Genomic DNA, 17208 nt, shown 5'->3' on the forward strand with positions numbered 1-17208 from the left:
ATACCAGGACCTCACGGACCGGGAATGCAGGAGGAGACTCCGGATGAGCCGGGAAACCGTGGCACACATCTGCCACCTGCTGGCACACCTGTCACCGCGTGGCACTGGCGGGGACACCCTCTCCCCGTGTCCGTCAAGGTTACGGTGGCCCTGAACTTTTATGCAACGGGGTCATTCCAGGCACCGAGTGGGGACCTGTCCGGCATATCGCAGACATCGGTGCATCGGTGCATCCGGGCAGTGACAGATGCCCTTTATGCCATGGCGCACCGCTACATCCGCTTCCCCGTGGACTGGGCCAGCCAAGGTGCCCGGGCCGTGGGCTTCTCTGCCGTTGCCGGGTTCCCCATGGTCCAGGGCGCGATCGATGGGATGCACATCGCCGTGCGGCCACCTGCAGAGAACAGGGCCGTGTTCACTAATAGGAAGGGGACCTATTCAATGAACGTACAGGTGGTCTGCGACCACCGCATGATGATCCTGTACGTCTGCGCCCGTCACCCAGGCAGTGTACACGACTCATTCGTGTTGTCGCGGTCATCCATCCCCGGCATGTACGAGGGACGCCATCCCCGGCTGAGGGGCTGGTTGCTGGGCGACAGGGGCTACCCATTGCGATCGTGGCTGATGACGCCTATACGGAGGCCACGCAATGAGGCGGAGAACCGCTACAATGATGCCCATGTAGCGACAAGGGGAGTGATCGAGAGGTGCTTTGGCGTGCTGAAGATGCGTTTCAGGTGCCTGGACCTCTCTGGGGGCGCCCTCCAGTATCGGTCAGATAGGGTCGGCCGCATCATTGTGGTGTGCTGCGTCCTGCACAACATAGCCCAGCAGAGGGGCGATGTGCCGCAGGCAGAGGAGGGCGGAGTGGAGGAGCAGCAGGAAGAGGCCCAGTCCTCCCCAGATGAGGGGGATGGGGGCAATGGTCAGGGCAGATGGGGTCGACACAGGCGGGTGGCTGTCCACCGTTACCGGCTGGCCCAGCGGGCACGGGACAGACTGATAGACGCCCGCTTCACTGACTAGATGGGCGTGGGAATCGGGTAGTATGGCCACAGACCGCACACCATGACAACAGCCGACCACCCACACCCCCCACCCATCCACCCACCCAGCACCCTCACCCCCCTCCCCAACCCCACACACCCCACCTGCATGCACACCACCCCCCCACCCCCAATTGCCGATCCACCGGCGGCACAACGGGCCGGGCTCACCCAGTTGCGGGTGGACGCGTGTCTATCGCAGGCCATGGAGAATGATGACAACCCGCCTCCGATGAGCTCATGGCTCTACATTGTTGGACTATGTCTGACCCATGGCCACAGTACCACCATCCACCCGGACCATCCCTGCATGCGGCTGTGACACTGCAGCGCACGGTCCCGTCCTCTGCCCGGGGGATGTTGATGGCGGCCCAGGGGGAAGGGGGCAGACTCACCTGGGGCTGAGGTAAGACCACCCCTCACACACACACTTGCGCTCAACGTACATGACACCCCCGCACACTTTGGACAGAGCACAAAGGCAGCTTCGGTAGGTGTAACATTGACTTTAATAACCAAAGGAGTTCATGCACGTGCCCTAGCCCCTAAAACTCATCTGTGCCCTGCACCCGTGCCAACTTACTCAGTGTCTAATTGTTTGGCCTTACGGGCCCTTTGACTACGTCTACGTGGTTCCCCAGACGGTACAGCAGAACTGGAGGTGGACTCCTGTGATTCCTGCCCTCTGACACTGGATCCCTTTGGCGGCCGTTTCCTGGGCGTCCTGGCCTAGATGGGCCAGGCTGCGGCCCGGGCGACTGGGATGGCGAGCTGCCAGCCTGTCCTGCCCGTTGCCCACCCGATGCACCTGGGACGGAAGGGGGGGAGTCCGAGGTGTCGCGGTGTACCGGGACCTCCCCTACAGAGGGAGCCGGGATGGACCACACCACCTCCTCCTCCCTCGGGGTGCCCGATGGCCCCCAGGCCTCTACATGGGTGGGGGATGCGAACGGACTGGCCATCCGACGCGCCCCCGACATCTGGCGCTGCCAGTCCTGGAGGCCCGTGCTGGTATCGACAGGGGTCTGCAGGTTTGCAGCCATGGAGCCCAGGGGGTTGTCGAACCCTGTCTGCGACAGTGCGACGCCAGCTCGCACATGGCCACTGGCGCCGATGCCCTCAGCGATGGCCTGCTGAGACTGGGCCATGGCCTGCAGAGACTGGGCCATGGCCTGCAGAGACTGGGCTATGGCCTGCTGAGACTGGGCCATGGCCTGCAGAGACTGGGCTATGGCCTGCTGAGACTGGGCCATGGCCTGCTGAGACTGGGCCATGGCCTGCTGAGACTGGGCTATGGCGTTGAGCGCCTCTGCCATCTGGCGCTGGCACTGGCTCATGGCCTCCTGTGAGAGAGCAGCCATTTCCTGGGCCACAGACGCCGCCTGCACGGAAGGCCCCAGGCCTCGCAAACCGTTCCCCATGTCTGACACCGTCGCACCCATTGCCTCCACCGCGGACGCCACCCGTGTGGTGTCAGCCTGGGTGGCACGCATGACCGGGACCACTCCCAGCTCCTGGACGCGGGTGGACTCCTCCACCTGCGACCGCAGCCGCCGCAAGCCACCCGTCAGCCTATTCGCTCGTCTCTGTGTCGGTGGTTGCATCGGATCTATGTGTGGGTGTGGTAACTCCAGGAACCCGGGATCCATCTGGGCGGCAGATGTTCGCTTGGCCTGGGCTGCCCTCCGACCGCCCGGTCCCTCTGCTGCTCCTACCTCCACTTGCTGTACCGGGACGGCTGTGTTGTGCGCACCAGTGAGTGTACCAGACGCCTCATCACTAAAGTGCCCAACCGAGGTGAGTGTTTCTGCGATGGTGGAGGGTGTTGGTGACAGCAGTGGCGTTGTGTCGTGCTCTTCGTCCCACTCTGAGTCCATGGCACTTTGGGGTGGGTGTTCGTCTCCACCCATCCACTCTGAGTCACTGTCCTGTATTTCGTCTTCCCGGGTAGGGGTGTCCTGGGTAGTGCTGTCCCGGGTAGTGCTGTCCCGTGTAGTGCTGTCCTGGGTAGTGGTGTCCCGGGTAGGGGTGTCCTGGGTAGTGGTGTCCCGGGTAGGGGTTTCCTGGATAGTGGTGTCCTGGGTAGTGGTGTCCTGGCTCGGATGTGACAGGGGCCTGTGGCTGCCCCCCTCATCGCTGGGTGGTCGCTCCCGCACGTGACGGGGGTGTCGTCTCCCTGTTGCTCCAGGTCTCTCCGTCTCCCGTGGTGTGCGAGGGGCATCCTGCGGGCGTCGCATGCTGGAGGGTGCGGGTCTCTCCGTCTCCCGTGGTCTCCGAGGGGCATCCTGCGGGCGTCGCATGCTGGAGGGTGCGGGTCTCTCCGTCTCCTGTGGTCTCCGAGGGGCATCCTGCGGGCGTCGCATGCTGGAGGGTGCGGGTCTCTCCGTCTCCCGTGGTCTCCGAGGGGCATCCTGCGGGCGTCGCATGCTGGAGGGTTCGGGTCTCTCCGTCTCCCGTGGTCTCCGAGGGGCATCCTGCGGGCGTCGCATGCTGGAGGGTGCGGGTCTCTCCGTCTCCTGTGGTCTCCGAGGGGCATCCTGCGGGCGTCGCATGCTGGAGGGTGCGGGTCTCTCCGTCTCCCATGGTCTCCGAGGGGCATCCTGCGGGCGTCGCATGCTGGAGGGTGCGGGTCTCTCCGTCTCCTGTGGTCTCCAAGGGGCATCCTGCGGGCGTCGCATGCTGGAGGGTGCGGGTCTCCTTGTCTCCTGTGGTCTCCGAGGGGCATCCTGCGGGCGGTCTGCATCTGCGGGGATGGGTGCCTGGACGTTTGGTCCTGCGATACACAATGAAGCATGCATGGTTAGACATCAGGCAGTAATCAGGTGATACGGGGGAGGGGGATATAGGGGAGGGGGGATATGGGGACGGGCTGTTGGTGGCTCAGTTGCTCGTGGGGCCCGGACCTCTGCATCAGCAACCTCCCGGTCCTCAGGTCCGCCAGCCAGTTCCAGGGCCCTTTCCTCGTGTACGGTCAGTGGCCTCTCATCAGCGGGCCCTCCTCCAGTCCTCACATGCTCCCTATTGTTGTGTGCGCGCTTCTCCTGGGGGGGGGGGGGGTCGGGGTGGTGGCAGGGGTAAAAGGCAACAGTGTTAGGCAGGTATATGAATGCACGCCATCGGTTGCGCGTGCATTGCAGAGGTTAAGGTTAGGGCTGGATTCACTTGGGGATATGGGGGAGGGGGGGATATGGGGGAGGGGGGATATGGGGGATATGGGGGAGGGGGGATATGGGGGAGGGGGGAATATGGGGGATATGGGGAGGGGGGATATGGGGGAGGGGGGAATATGGGGGATATGGGGGAGGGGGGATATGGGGGATATGGGGGAGGGGGGATATGGGGGAAGGGGGGATATGGGGGGATATGGGGGAGGGAGGGATATGGGGTATATGGGGGAGGGGGGATATGGGGGAGAGGGGAATATGGGGGATATGGGGGATATGGGGGAGGGGGGGATATGGGGGAGGGGGGATATGGGGGAGGGGGATATGGGGAGGGGGGGATATGGGGGATATGGGGGAGGGGGGATATGGGGGATATGGGGGATATGGGGGAGGGGGGGATATATGGGGGATATGGGGGAGGGGGGATATGGGGGATATGGGGGAGGGGGGATATGGGGGAGGGGGGATATGAGGGATATGGGGGAGGGGGGATATGGGGGATATGGGGGAGGGGGGATATGGGGGATATGGGGGAGGGGGGATATGGGGGAGGGGGGATATGGGGGATATGGGGGAGGGGGGATATGGGGGATATGGGGGATATGGGGGAGGGGGGGATATATGGGGGATATGGGGGAGGGGGGATATGGGGGATATGGGGGAGGGGGGATATGGGGGAGGGGGGATATGAGGGATATGGGGGAGGGGGGATATGGGGGAGGGGGGATATGGGGGAGGGGGATATGGGGAGGGGGGGATATGGGGGATATGGGGGAGGGGGGATATGGGGGATATGGGGGATATGGGGGAGGGGGGGATATATGGGGGATATGGGGGAGGGGGGATATGGGGGATATGGGGGAGGGGGGATATGGGGGAGGGGGGATATGAGGGATATGGGGGAGGGGGGATATGGGGGATATGGGGGAGGGGGGATATGGGGGATATGGGGGAGGGGGGATATGGGGGAGGGGGGATATGGGGGATATGGGGGGGGGATATGGGGGGGGGATATGGGGGATATGGGGGAGGGGGGATATGGGGGATATGGGGGAGGGGGGATATGGGGGAGGGGGGGATATGGGGAGGGGGGATATGGGGAGGGTGGATATGGGGGATATGGGGGAGGCTCAACCTGCCTGCTCTGACGAGGTCGTTCACCTTCTTGTGGCACTGGGTGCCTGTCCGTGGTGTTAGGGCCACAGCGGTGACGGCCTCTGCCACCTCCCTCCACAGACGCCGGCTGTGGTGTGGGGCAACTCTGCGGCCGTGCCCGGGATACAGGGCGTCCCTCCTCTGCTCCACCGCGTCCAGGAGCGCCTCCACATCGCGTGACTCGAACCTCGGGGCTGAGCGACGGCCAGCCATCAAGTCGGGTGTTGCGGTCGGCTGTTCCGGTCGGGTGGGGGGGAGCTGCGCGGCCTTATGAGCCGTCACGCCGTGCAGCGCGTATGACGCTGCACGGCGTGAACCACTGCGCAAGCGTGGATCCCGTTACGTCGCTGCTAGCCCATTTCGGGCCGCAGACTATCGGCCCATTTTTATGACGTGACGCAAGTGGGATTTGCGCCGTTTTTTGCGCCGATCGGCGGACTTTCCGCCGATAATGGAGAATTTCGCCCCATGTTTCTAAAGTCACTGGAGTCAGGGAAAGTACCAGAGGATTGGAAAATCGCTGTTGTAACCCCCCTGTTCAAGAAGGGAACAAGGAAAAAGATGGAAAATAATAGGTCAATTAGCCTAACCTCAGTTGTTGGCAAGATTCTAGAATCCATTGTTAAGGATGAGATTTCTAAATTCTTGGAAGTGCAGGGTCGGATTCGGACAAGTCAGCATGGATTTAGTAAGGGAAGGTCTTGCCTGACAAACCTGTTAGAGTTCTTTGAAAAGATAACAAATAGGACCAAGGAGAGCCAATGGATGTTATCTATCTTGACTTCCAAAAGGCCTTTGATAAGGTGCCTCACGGGAGACTGCTGAGTAAAATAAGGGCCCATGGCCCTTATTTTAAGGTACTAACATGGATTGACGATTGGCTGTCAGGCAGAAGGCAGAGAGTTGGGATAAAATGTTCTTTTTCGGAATGGCAACCGGTGACGAGTGGTGTCCCGCAGGGTTCAGTGTTGGGGCCACAGCTGTTCTCTTTATATATTAACGATCTAGATGACGGGACTGAGGGCGTTCTGGCTAAGTTTGCCGATGATACAAAGATAGGTGGAGGGGCAGGTAGTATGGAGGAGGTGGGGAGGCTGCAGAAAGATTTAGACAGTTTAGGAGAGTGGTCCAAGAAATGGCTGATGAAATTCAACGTGTGCAAGTGCGAGGTCTTGCACTTTGGAAAAAAGAATAGAGGCGTGGACTATTTTCTAAACGGTGACAAAATTCATAATGCTGAAGTGCAAAGGGACTTGGGAGTCCTAGTCCAGGATTCTCTAAAGGTAAACTTGCAGGTTGAGTCCGTAATTAAGAAAGCAAATGCAATGTTGTCATTCATCTCAAGAGGCTTGGAATATAAAAGCAGAGATGTACTTCTGAAGCTTTATAAAGCATTAGTTAGGCCCCATTTAGAATACTGTGAGCAATTTTGGGCCCCACACCTCAGGAAGGACATACTGGCACTGGAGCGGGTCCAGCGGAGATTCACACGGATGATCCCAGGAATGGTAGGCCTAACATACGATGAACGTCTGAGGATCCTGGGATTATATTCATTGGAGTTTAGGAGGTTGAGGGGAGATCTAATAGAAACTTACAAGATAATGAATGGCTTAGATCGGGTGGATGTAGGGAAGTTGTTTCCATTAACAGGGGAGACTAGGACCCGGGGGCACAGCCTTAGAATAACAGGGAGTCACTTTAGAACAGAGATGAGGAGAAATTTCTTCAGCCAGAGAGTGTGGGTCTGTGGAATTCATTGCCACAGAGGGCGGCGGAGGCCGCGACGTTGAGTGTCTTTTCGACAGAATTTGATAAATTCTTGATTTCTCGAGGAATTAAGGGCTATGGAGAGAGAGCGGGTAAATGGAGTTGAAATCAGCCATGATTGAATGGTGGAGTGGACTCGATGGGTCGAATGGCCTTACTTCCACTCCTATGTCTTATGGTCTTATGGTCTTATGAACAGGATGGGAATAGAGGGATACGGACCCAGGATGTGTAGAAGATTGTAATTTAGTCGGGCAGCATGGGCTTGGAGGGCCGAAGGGCCTGTTCCTGTGCTGTACATTTCTTTGTTCTTTGTTCTTTTGTATGATCGCCAAATTTGCGGATGATACAAAGTTAGGTGGGAGGGTGAGGTGTGAGGAGGATGCAGACATGCATCAGCGGGAGTTGGACAGGCTGAGCTAGTGGGCACGTGAATGGCAATTGCAGTATAATGTGGATAAATGCGAGGTTATCTGCTTTGGTAGCAAAAAATAGGGAAGCAGATTATTATTTGAATGGGTCTAAATTGAAAGAGGTGGATGCTTAGCGAGACCTTGGTGTCCTTGTGCATTTGTTGCTGAAAGTAAGCATGCAGGTAAACCACACTTGGAGAACTGTGAGCAGTTCTGGTCCCCATATTACCGCTGGAAGCAGTGTTCACGGTTCTGCTTAGCAGTTGCCTTGGCCAGTACAGCCTGGTGTACAATGAACAATTATGTTCCATGTTTCTTGGTTGGACCACACTGCGAGTAATCTGCAAAGTCCCTGCACCCAATAACTCAGTTGAAGCACACATGGACACGCAGAGCTTCCGATTGTTACACTAAGTAACACTTCCTTTCTCTTTGCTAGGTCCCATTGCACTATGTGAGGGAGGTGGAAAGTTCTGCAGCAATATGTCGTGTGAGGACAGTGAGGCGGTTGATACCATTGGCAAATGCAACAACTCCTTCATCTTTCGGTGCTGCCAACCTCTATCGGTGCCAGTCAGATGACATGCACCACTGTGAGACCTGCCTGACGCTCTGAATGAATCTAACTGTGATTTTACTCATCTTTCTCAGATACCTTGTATAGATTCAATGACCGCTGCTTTCTGAATCATATGAATAAAACCAGCTTCGTTGATGCCTGTGTCTTGCCCAGGTGTGATTTGCCACTCGGATCAGTGAGTCAGCATATTGACTTGGCAGAAGGAGGGGAGAACATAAATGTTCAAGGCCATGCTGAAATCCTGCTGCTCTGAAGTATCCAGCTTCGTGGACAAGTACCTGACTGCCAATGTTCTGGTCTCGTCCATCCCCATTGCTGATGAGACGCTGTCTGAATGACAGGACCGACCTGGAATTAGTGACAAGACAATGTCTTTCACTCTGGTGAAACTCGCTTTGGGAGTCCTCAAACTTAATGACCCACACCTGCTCCTTGTTCGTATATACATAAGTTTATATGACTTCATGGCCTACAATCGACAGGTACATCTGGCCCTGTAATTGTGGGTAGGAATAATAACTACACCGTTATTGTAGCAATGAGTCTCTGTGTTAACTGTGAGGGCACAATCCATAATGTTACGGGACAATCATCTTTATCAATGAGATATACTCATTCAAGTGGTTCAAACGCCGACTAAATTGTCCTCATTGACCAAAGATGTCCAGGTTAGGTGGATTAATCATGTGCAGAGATGGTGTGAGTTAAGGTAGAGTGCTCTTTCCAAGAGAAGGTGCAGACTTGATGGGCTGAATGGCTTCTGCCGGCACCGTAGGGATTACATGATCACTGGGGCACTGTGGAACATCAGCAGGAAAAATAATCAATTCAAGCACGACGTGTACGTACATTGCCCTCCATACTTTACCGCTACCATAATAAAAAAATCAAGGGTCCAAGCATTTTTCCCCAAAGCGTGCCGCAAAGGGTCTCTCGAGAACAATCAAATATTCTTAATAATGAGGGGTCAAAACTGTTAAACATGACTTCATTGATACATTGGTGCTATGCCCGAGTCTTAATTTAACAAGTGCACTGTTCATAAAATTAGTCGGGAAAGGACCGAACTTGCATAAATTATTCACATTTTGTAAAAACATATTTCACTGGGCATATCTTCGAATGCCAAATTCCTGGGCAATACAGTGGCACAGTGGTTAGCACTGCTGCCTCACAAAGCCGAGGACCCGGGTTCGATCCTGGCACCGGGTCACTGTTCGTGTGGAATTTGCACATTCTCCACGTATCTACGTGAGCGTCACACCCACAGCCCAAACAGGATAGGTGGAAACGCCACGCTAAATTCCCCCATAATTGGGAAAATTCAAAGCCAGAATCATCAACTGTATTCCTAACACGAGAGGAAATAATACAGAAGTGAACAGTGGTCGTAGAAGGAACACATTTTGCATTTGGGCTCCCGGAAGTCTACCATTAACTATAAACCAAAACTGAATAATGGTTGGCTATAAGAATAATCTGAGGGATAGACTTGTAAGAAAGGACTCCATGATCAGTTTGTTGCAGGATATCCTGAGGCGCATTTCCCATTGATCAAGATAGGCAGCACGGTAGCATAGTGGCTAGTGCCAGGGTCCCAGGTTCGATTCCCAGCTTGGGTCACTGTCTGTGCGGAGCTTACACATTCTCACCGTGTCTACGTGGGTTTCCTCCGGGTGCTCTGGTTTCCTGCCACAAGTCATAGTTTTTACAGTGCAGAAGGAGGCCATTCGGCCCATCGAGTCTGCACCGGCTCTTGGAAAGAACACCCTACCCAAGGTCAACACCTCCACCCTATCCCCATAACCCATTAACCCCACCCAACACTAAGGGTAATTTTGGACACTAAGGGCAATTTATCATGGCCAATCCACCTAACCTGCACATCTTTGGACTGTGGGAGGAAACCGGAGCACCCGGAGGAAACCCACGCACACACGGGGAGGATGTGCAGACTCCGCACAGATAGTGACCCAAGCCGGAATTGAACCTGGGACCCTGGAGCTGTGAAGCAATTGTGCTATTCACAATGCTACCGTGCTGCCCACGGTACCGTCCTGAAAGACGTGCTATTAGGCATTAGGTCATTTGGATATTCTGAATTCTCCCTCTGTGTATCTGAACAGACGCCGGAATGTGCCTGGGATTTTCACAGTAACTTCATTGCAATGTCAATGTAAGCCTACTCGTGATAATAAAGATTATTATTATCATTATTATCTGCAAATATCGGGGAGGGGATTCTCCCCTAGCTGGCGGGGCGGGAGGGGGGGGGTCCCGGCGTGATGGAGTGGCGGGAACCACTCTGGCTTCGGGCCGCCCCAAAGGTCAGGGGCCAAGCCCTCACCTTGAGGGGCTAGGCCCACGCCGGAGCGGTTTCTGCTCAACCGGCTGGCGGGAAAGGCCTTTGGTGCCACACCAGCCGGGGCCGAAAGGTCTTCGCCGGGCGACGCAGGCCTGAGCATGTGCGGGAACGTCAGCGGCTGCTGACGTCATCCCCGCGCATGCGCAGGGGAGGGGGTTTCCTCTGCCTCCGCCATAGTGAAGACCATGGCGAAGGCGGAAGAAAAAGAGTGCCCCCACGGCGCAGGCCTGCCCGCCGATCGGTGGGCCCCGATCGCAGACCAAGTCACCTTGGGGGCACCCCCCGGGGCCAGATCAGCCTCCAGGAACCCGGAGCCCGCCCGCGCTGCCTTGTCCCGCCGTTCAAAAGGTGGTTTAATCCACGCTGGCGGGACAGGCATTCCAGCAGCGGGACTTCGGTCCATCGCAGGCCGGAGAATCGGCAGGGGTGGGCCCGCCAACCGGCGCGGCGCGATTCCCGGCCCGCCGAATCTCTGGTGGCGGAGACCTCGAACCAATATTTCCAAGAATGAAATTACAACTCCTTCATTCCAAAAAGGGGAGGTCAAAATGTGACACTGATGCCGCATGGCTGAAGGCTAAACTTCTCCAAAGTATGATGAAAAATGTAGAAAACTTACACCACAGAAGGCCTTTGAAACAGCTTGGGCGGGATTCTCCGAAATGGAGGCAGAGTGTTTGCGCCGTCGTGAACGCCGTCGAGGTTCACGACGGGGCAAAACGGCCCCTATCCCGACCGATTCGGGGCCCGATAATGGGCTAAGAGCGGCGCAGCATCATTTACACGCGCCAGGCCTTGGCGCCGCGTAAAGGCGGCGCCGTATACATGACGCGGCCGGCACCACAAAACTGGCGTCACCCGCGGTTGCCATCCTCTCCGAGTCCGCCCCGCAAGAAGATGTCATACGGATGTTGCGGGGCTGCGGAAGAAAGGAGGTCCTCCTTCAGAGAGGACGGCCCGACGATCGGTGGGCACCGATCGCGGGCCACATCCCATTTGAGGCCCCCCCCGGTGCTGGATCCCCCTTCCCCCCACCGCAGGCCGCCCCCCCAGCGTTCCCGCGCTGTTCCCGCCGGCAGTGGCCTGGGGCGCCATTCTCCGACCCCCCAGCAGGTCGGAGAATGGCCGTTGGCCGCCGTGAATCCCGCCCCCGCCGCCCGCCGAAGTCTCTGGTACCGGAGATTGGGCGGGGGCGGGAATCGGGCCGTACCGGTTGGCGGGACCCCCCACTCAATTCTCCGGCCCGAATGGGCCGAAGTCCCGCCCAGAAATTGCCTGTCCCGCCGGCGTAAATTAAAGTTGGTATTTACCGGCGGGACCAGGCGGCGTGGGCGGGCTCCAGGGTCCTGGGGGGGGCGTGGGGCGATCTGACCCCGGGGGGTGAACCCACGGTGGCCTGGCCCGCGATCGGGGCCCACCGATCCGCGGGCGGGCCTGTACCGTAGGGGCACTCTTTCCCTTCCGCCTCCGCCACGGCCTCCACCATGGCGGAGGCGGAAGAGACTCTCCCCACTGCGCATGCGCGGGAAACTGTCTGCGGCCGCTGACACTCCCGCGCATGCGCCGCCCCGAATGTCATTTCCGCGCCAGCTGGCGGGGCAACAAACGCCATTTCCGCCAGCTGGCGGGGCGGAAATCCCTCCGGCGTCGGCCTAGCCCCTCAATGTTTGGGCTCGGCCGCCAAAGATGCGGAGCATTCCGCACCTTTGGGGTGGCACGATGCCCGTCTGATTGGCGCCGTTTTGGGCGTCAGTCGGCTGACATCGCGCCGTTGGGGGAGAATTTCGCCCCAGGTGCGGATGGCGTCGGGGGGGAACCCACCGTTTTGGGCTGGCCGCTCAGCCCATCCGGGCCTGAGAATAGCAGGGGTGCCGGAGAATCGCCATTTTGGGTGTCTCGTGCGATTCTCCAGCCTGCGCCGCGCGGAACTCGACGGGGCAGTTCCCGCCGCTTGGGAGAATCGCAGGAGGGCGTCGGACCGGCGTCGCGGGAAAATCTGGAGACCCAGGCGATTCTCCCAACCGGCGCGGGAGCGGAGAATCGCGCCCCACATGTCTTTGCAAGCGTGATCAGAATCATTCAGCATGAAATCTCGATAATTGCTAAGAATGCTGGACACAGATAGATAAAGAGAGCAAGGACAGCAAATGTGTACTGTTTTAGCAAGCTAGCTTTGAGAAAAAACGGGTAACACGTCAGGGTCAAAGTGGCTAATGCAGCTTCTTGTTGGTAGAACTGGATAAAACGGGAGACGCTAGCAGGCTCAGAAGCGAGACCTGCAGGACCAGGAATGAGACCTGCAGGACCAGCAATGAGACCTGCAGGACCAGCAATCCCGTAAGAAGACCACCCAACGTTCGGGACTCAGAGAAAAAGGGGACAATACATAAAAGTGAGATTGGTCACCTCACCTGAAACGGTTGTATTTGAGTCCAAGCCATATGACGCGCGGTTCTTTGGAACAAGTAATCAGTAAATCAACAAATACTTATAAAGATTGATTTGTACAATATATCTCGTGTAAGAATGCATTTGACCACCACGTCAGTTGATGACCTAACCTGAGGGCAAGAACACTCTCTTCCACAAAAGGCAATTCACCCAGGTCAATTGTTAATTCATATCTGGGGCGAAATTCTCCCCCAACGGCGTGATGTCCGCCGACTGGCGCCCAAAACGGCGCCAATCAGACGGGCACCGCGCCGCCCCAAAGGTGCGGAATGCTCCGCATCTTTGGGGGCCGAGCCCCGACATTGAGGAGCTAGGCCGGCGCCGGAGGGATTTCCGCCCCGCCAGCTGGCGGAAATGGCGTTTGTTGCCCCGCCAGCTGGCGGAAATGGCGTTTGCTGCCCCGCCAGCTGGCGCGGAAATGACATTCGGGGCGGCGCATGCGCGGGAGCGTCAGCGGCCGCTGACAGTTTCCCGCGCATGCACAGTGGGGAGAGTCTCTTCTGCCTCCGCCATGGTGGAGGCCGTTCCGGAGGCGGAAGGGAAAGAGTGCCCCCACGGCACAGGCCCGCCCGCCAAAACGGCGCCAATCAGACGGCCATCGTAGGGGCACCCCTCGGGGTCAGATCGCCCTGCGCCCCCCCCCCCCCAGGACCCTGGAGCCCGCCCACGCCACCTTGTCCCGCCGGTAAATACCTACTTTAATTTACGCCGGCGGGACAGGCAATTTCTGGGCGGGACTTCGGCCCATCCAAGGTCAGGGGGTTCGCGATTTCACGCAACCAAATGTCCATTATGGTGATGAGCAACACGGAGGATGTCCTCATGGTTCTTCCTCTTTCTCTTTTCTCTTCTCTTCTCTTCTCTGGTCCTGGAGCTTCTGGAGTTCTGTGGGATCAAGCATAGTGTCTGTTACTATCTTGGTTTAATATCTCGTATGATAGCCTGTCTGTCCTTTAGTGCCAATTACTCCCTTTATAATTGGTCACTATGTGTGACTCCCTCATTTTTTTCTCTCCAAAAAACGAATTTCAGGACAAGACACACTTACAAATACTGAAACAGTGCGAGCCACCTCGCAGACTGTGCAATTTACCATCCAAATGTTTGAGGATGTAAATAGCAGAGGTTTGGCAACCTAAGGGTTACCTGAAACAAAACAAACTTTTTGAACAAAACTTGCCGAAATGAGGTGCGTATGGGCCGCAATGGGGTGAGCTGGCAAGGTGGATACAGAACTGGCTAGGCCATAGAAGGCAGAGAGTAGCAATGGAAGGATGCTTTTCTAATTGGAGGGCTGTGACCAGTGGTGTTCCACAGGGATCAGTGCTGGGACCTTTGCTCTTTGTAGTATATATAAATGATTTGGAGGAAAATGTAACTGGTCTGATTAGTAAGTTTGCAGACGACACAAACGTTGGTGGAATTGCAGATAGCGATGTGGACTGTCGGAGGATACAGCAGGATTTAGATTGTTTGGAGACTTGGGCGGAGAGATGGCAGATGGAGTTTAATCCGGACAAATGTGAGGTAATGCATTTTGGAAGGTCTAATGCAGGTAGGGAATGTACAGTGAATGGTAGAACCCTCAAGAGTATTGAAAGTCAAAGAGATCTAGGAGTACAGGTCCACAGGTCATTGAAAGGGGCAACACAGGTGGAGAAGGTAGTCAAGAAGGCATACGGCATGCTTGCCTTCATTGGCCGGGGCATTGAGTATTAGAATTGGCAAGTCATGTTGCAGCTGTATAGAACCTTAGTTAGGCCACACTTGGAGTATAGTGTTCAATTCTGGTCGCCACACTACCAGAAGGATGTGGAGGCTTTAGAGAGGGTGCAGAAGAGATTTACCAGAATGTTGCCTGGTCCATACATAGCGCCCCTCAGAATTGTCAGTTAAAAATTTCTTGCATAGTTATGGTCAGTGTAGAGGCCATAGAAGAGTGCTCGCCGGGTCAGGGAATGAAGAACAACGCAGTTATGTGATCCTTCACACTTCGCGTTAGGATCACAAGGAGGGTGTGTAGCCACCTGGGTTGGCCAACTCCCGACGTAAAAAGGAGATACAAAGGGCATATGAGGAGCGGTTGAATAAACTCGGTTTGTTCTCACTGGAACGAAGGAGGTTGAGGGGAGACCTGATAGAGGTCTACAAAATTATGAGGGGCATAGACAGAGTGGATAGTCAGAGGCTTTTCCCCAGGGTAGAGGGGTCAATTACTAGGGGGCATAGGTTTAAGGTGAGAGGGGCAAGGTTTAGAGTAGATGTACGAGGCAAGTTTTTTACGCAGAGGGTAGTGGGTACCTGGAACTCGCTACCGGAGGAGGTGGTGGAAGCAGGGATGATAGTGACATTTAAGGGGCATCTTGACAAATACATGAATAGGATGGGAATAGAGGGATACGGACCCAGGAAGTGTAGAAGATTGTAGTTTAGTCGGGCAGCATGGTCGGCACGGGCTTGGAGGCCCGAAGGGCCTGTTCCTGTGCTGTACATTTCTTTGTTCTTTGTTCTAATGGGTAACATTTGGATGGAGTCCCCGGGTAGGACGGCGACCAATGCCGTGTGTGCTCTACCCGAGTGTAGTTGACCAGAGGGGGGTTCCCAAGAAGGGCAGGTCCCAATGCCGTTTCTCCACTGCCTGAGCAACCGACAAGAACAGGCAAGAAATGTAGTCATCGTGGGGGGTTGCCGTATTGGTTCTTCCTTCGAACCAGAAGGGCCGTTATGAACGGGGGTCTGTGCATCTGTCGACAGACGAGTTCCTCTGAACTGGCGTCTGGGACATTAACAAGTCTCTGCGGACAAACTAGTTCCTCTGAACTAGCGTCCGGACAAACTAGTTTCTCTGACTGCCAGTGGGCGTCGGAAGGGTGCTGGCGTGGGGCCATGGAAAAATATTTCCGGTCTAACATACAACATTTAACAATACTAGTACAAACAACATTAAACATGCTGCAGGTTCCATCAGAAAGAACACCGTTTTCTCTCAAGCGGTTCCTTTTTAAAACATAATCTGGATACCTCAGTTATCGGTTGCAAATCGCAAAGGGGTTCTCGTTTTGGGAGTCAGACTCAAAGTCGTCATCTTCTCCCGGATGCCAAACTCTCGAGTGTATCAGGGCTGATAGGGCTGCATGGTGTGATTTGGGATCGCTCTCGTCATTCCGGACGAGTCTGTATGAATTATCTCGGTGCCAAAAGATGGTGTCTAGTTCTGTGGGGACGGAATCGGGGTCGTCATTGTAGGTCAGTGGTCGGTGGTGGCGTTTGTTTAGGAAAGTGATCATGAAGGGATCACTCGAATCGTGGTCAGATTTGTTGGGTGTGGGTGCTGTTGCATGGGGATAATAGGGAGGCGTGCTATAGCTATTGTCCGAGTCACAGTCGCTGTCGCTGCTGCTGCAGTCTGTGGACGTTCCGGGGCGGAGTGTATATTTCGGGGGTGGAGTCGGGGTTGAGTCCGTGGCTGGGCTGGACGTATTGGGGTTACGTTGGCTGTGGGCGGGGCGAGGTCTGCTGCGTCGAGCATGACGTGATGTGCGTGGTTAGACTGTGATCCATATGCCTTCAGCTGGTTGATATGGAACCACGCAGTCTTTCCATTGGGGTACTTTATTTGGTAGACGGAAGGGCTTACTTTGTCCGCAATGGAGTACGGACCCGAATACTTAGGTGACAGGAATGTGCTGGGGTTGTATACGGAGAGCATGACTTGCTGTCCTGCACTGGACTCAGTCTCATGCAATGTCTTATCGAAACAGGCCTTGCTCTGTTTCTTTCTTGTGCCCCAATTTCACTGCGGCTGCTAGCTGAGCCGTTTTAACATTCACCATTAATTGTTCTACTGCTTTCTCGTGTGTGAGGGCCATCACTTCGGGGCTGGTCAAATCTAATCCTAATAAAAATTCTGTGCCTTTCATGTGGCGTCTGGTCATGAGAGTGTGTGGGGTGTAACCTGTGGATGTTGAAACTGTATTTCGCAAAACATCAGCGCAAAGGGGAGGACTGAATCCCAAGTGGTGTTGTTTTGCTGGACCATTTTTCTGAGGGTGGATTTTAGGGTCCGATTCATGCGCTCCACGATACCACTTGACTGGGGGTGGTATGCGATGTGGAATTTTTAGGTAATGCCAGATATCGTGAGGCCGTTCTTCATGACATGTCCCATAAAATGGGAACCTTGGTCGGATTCAATCCTGCGGGGGAGTCCCCATCTCGTAAATATGTGGTGGGTTAAAATCTTTGCTGTGGTCTTTGCCGT

At 55.9% G+C, this 17208-nt stretch overlaps 1 long non-coding RNA gene across 1 annotated transcript in view; it reads left to right on the forward strand.

Annotated features, from left to right (window-relative positions):
• LOC140396099 (uncharacterized) overlaps positions 1-17208 on the forward strand; it is a 122641-nt gene that overhangs the window by 28599 nt on the left and 76834 nt on the right. The window contains exon 3 of the long non-coding RNA XR_011936449.1: positions 7991-8613. This is a non-coding gene — a long non-coding RNA (uncharacterized lncRNA). The remainder of the gene's footprint in view (positions 1-7990; positions 8614-17208) is intronic.

Source organism: Scyliorhinus torazame, chromosome 19 (assembly GCF_047496885.1).
Source record: "Scyliorhinus torazame isolate Kashiwa2021f chromosome 19, sScyTor2.1, whole genome shotgun sequence".
Taxonomy (NCBI): domain Eukaryota; kingdom Metazoa; phylum Chordata; class Chondrichthyes; order Carcharhiniformes; family Scyliorhinidae; genus Scyliorhinus; species Scyliorhinus torazame.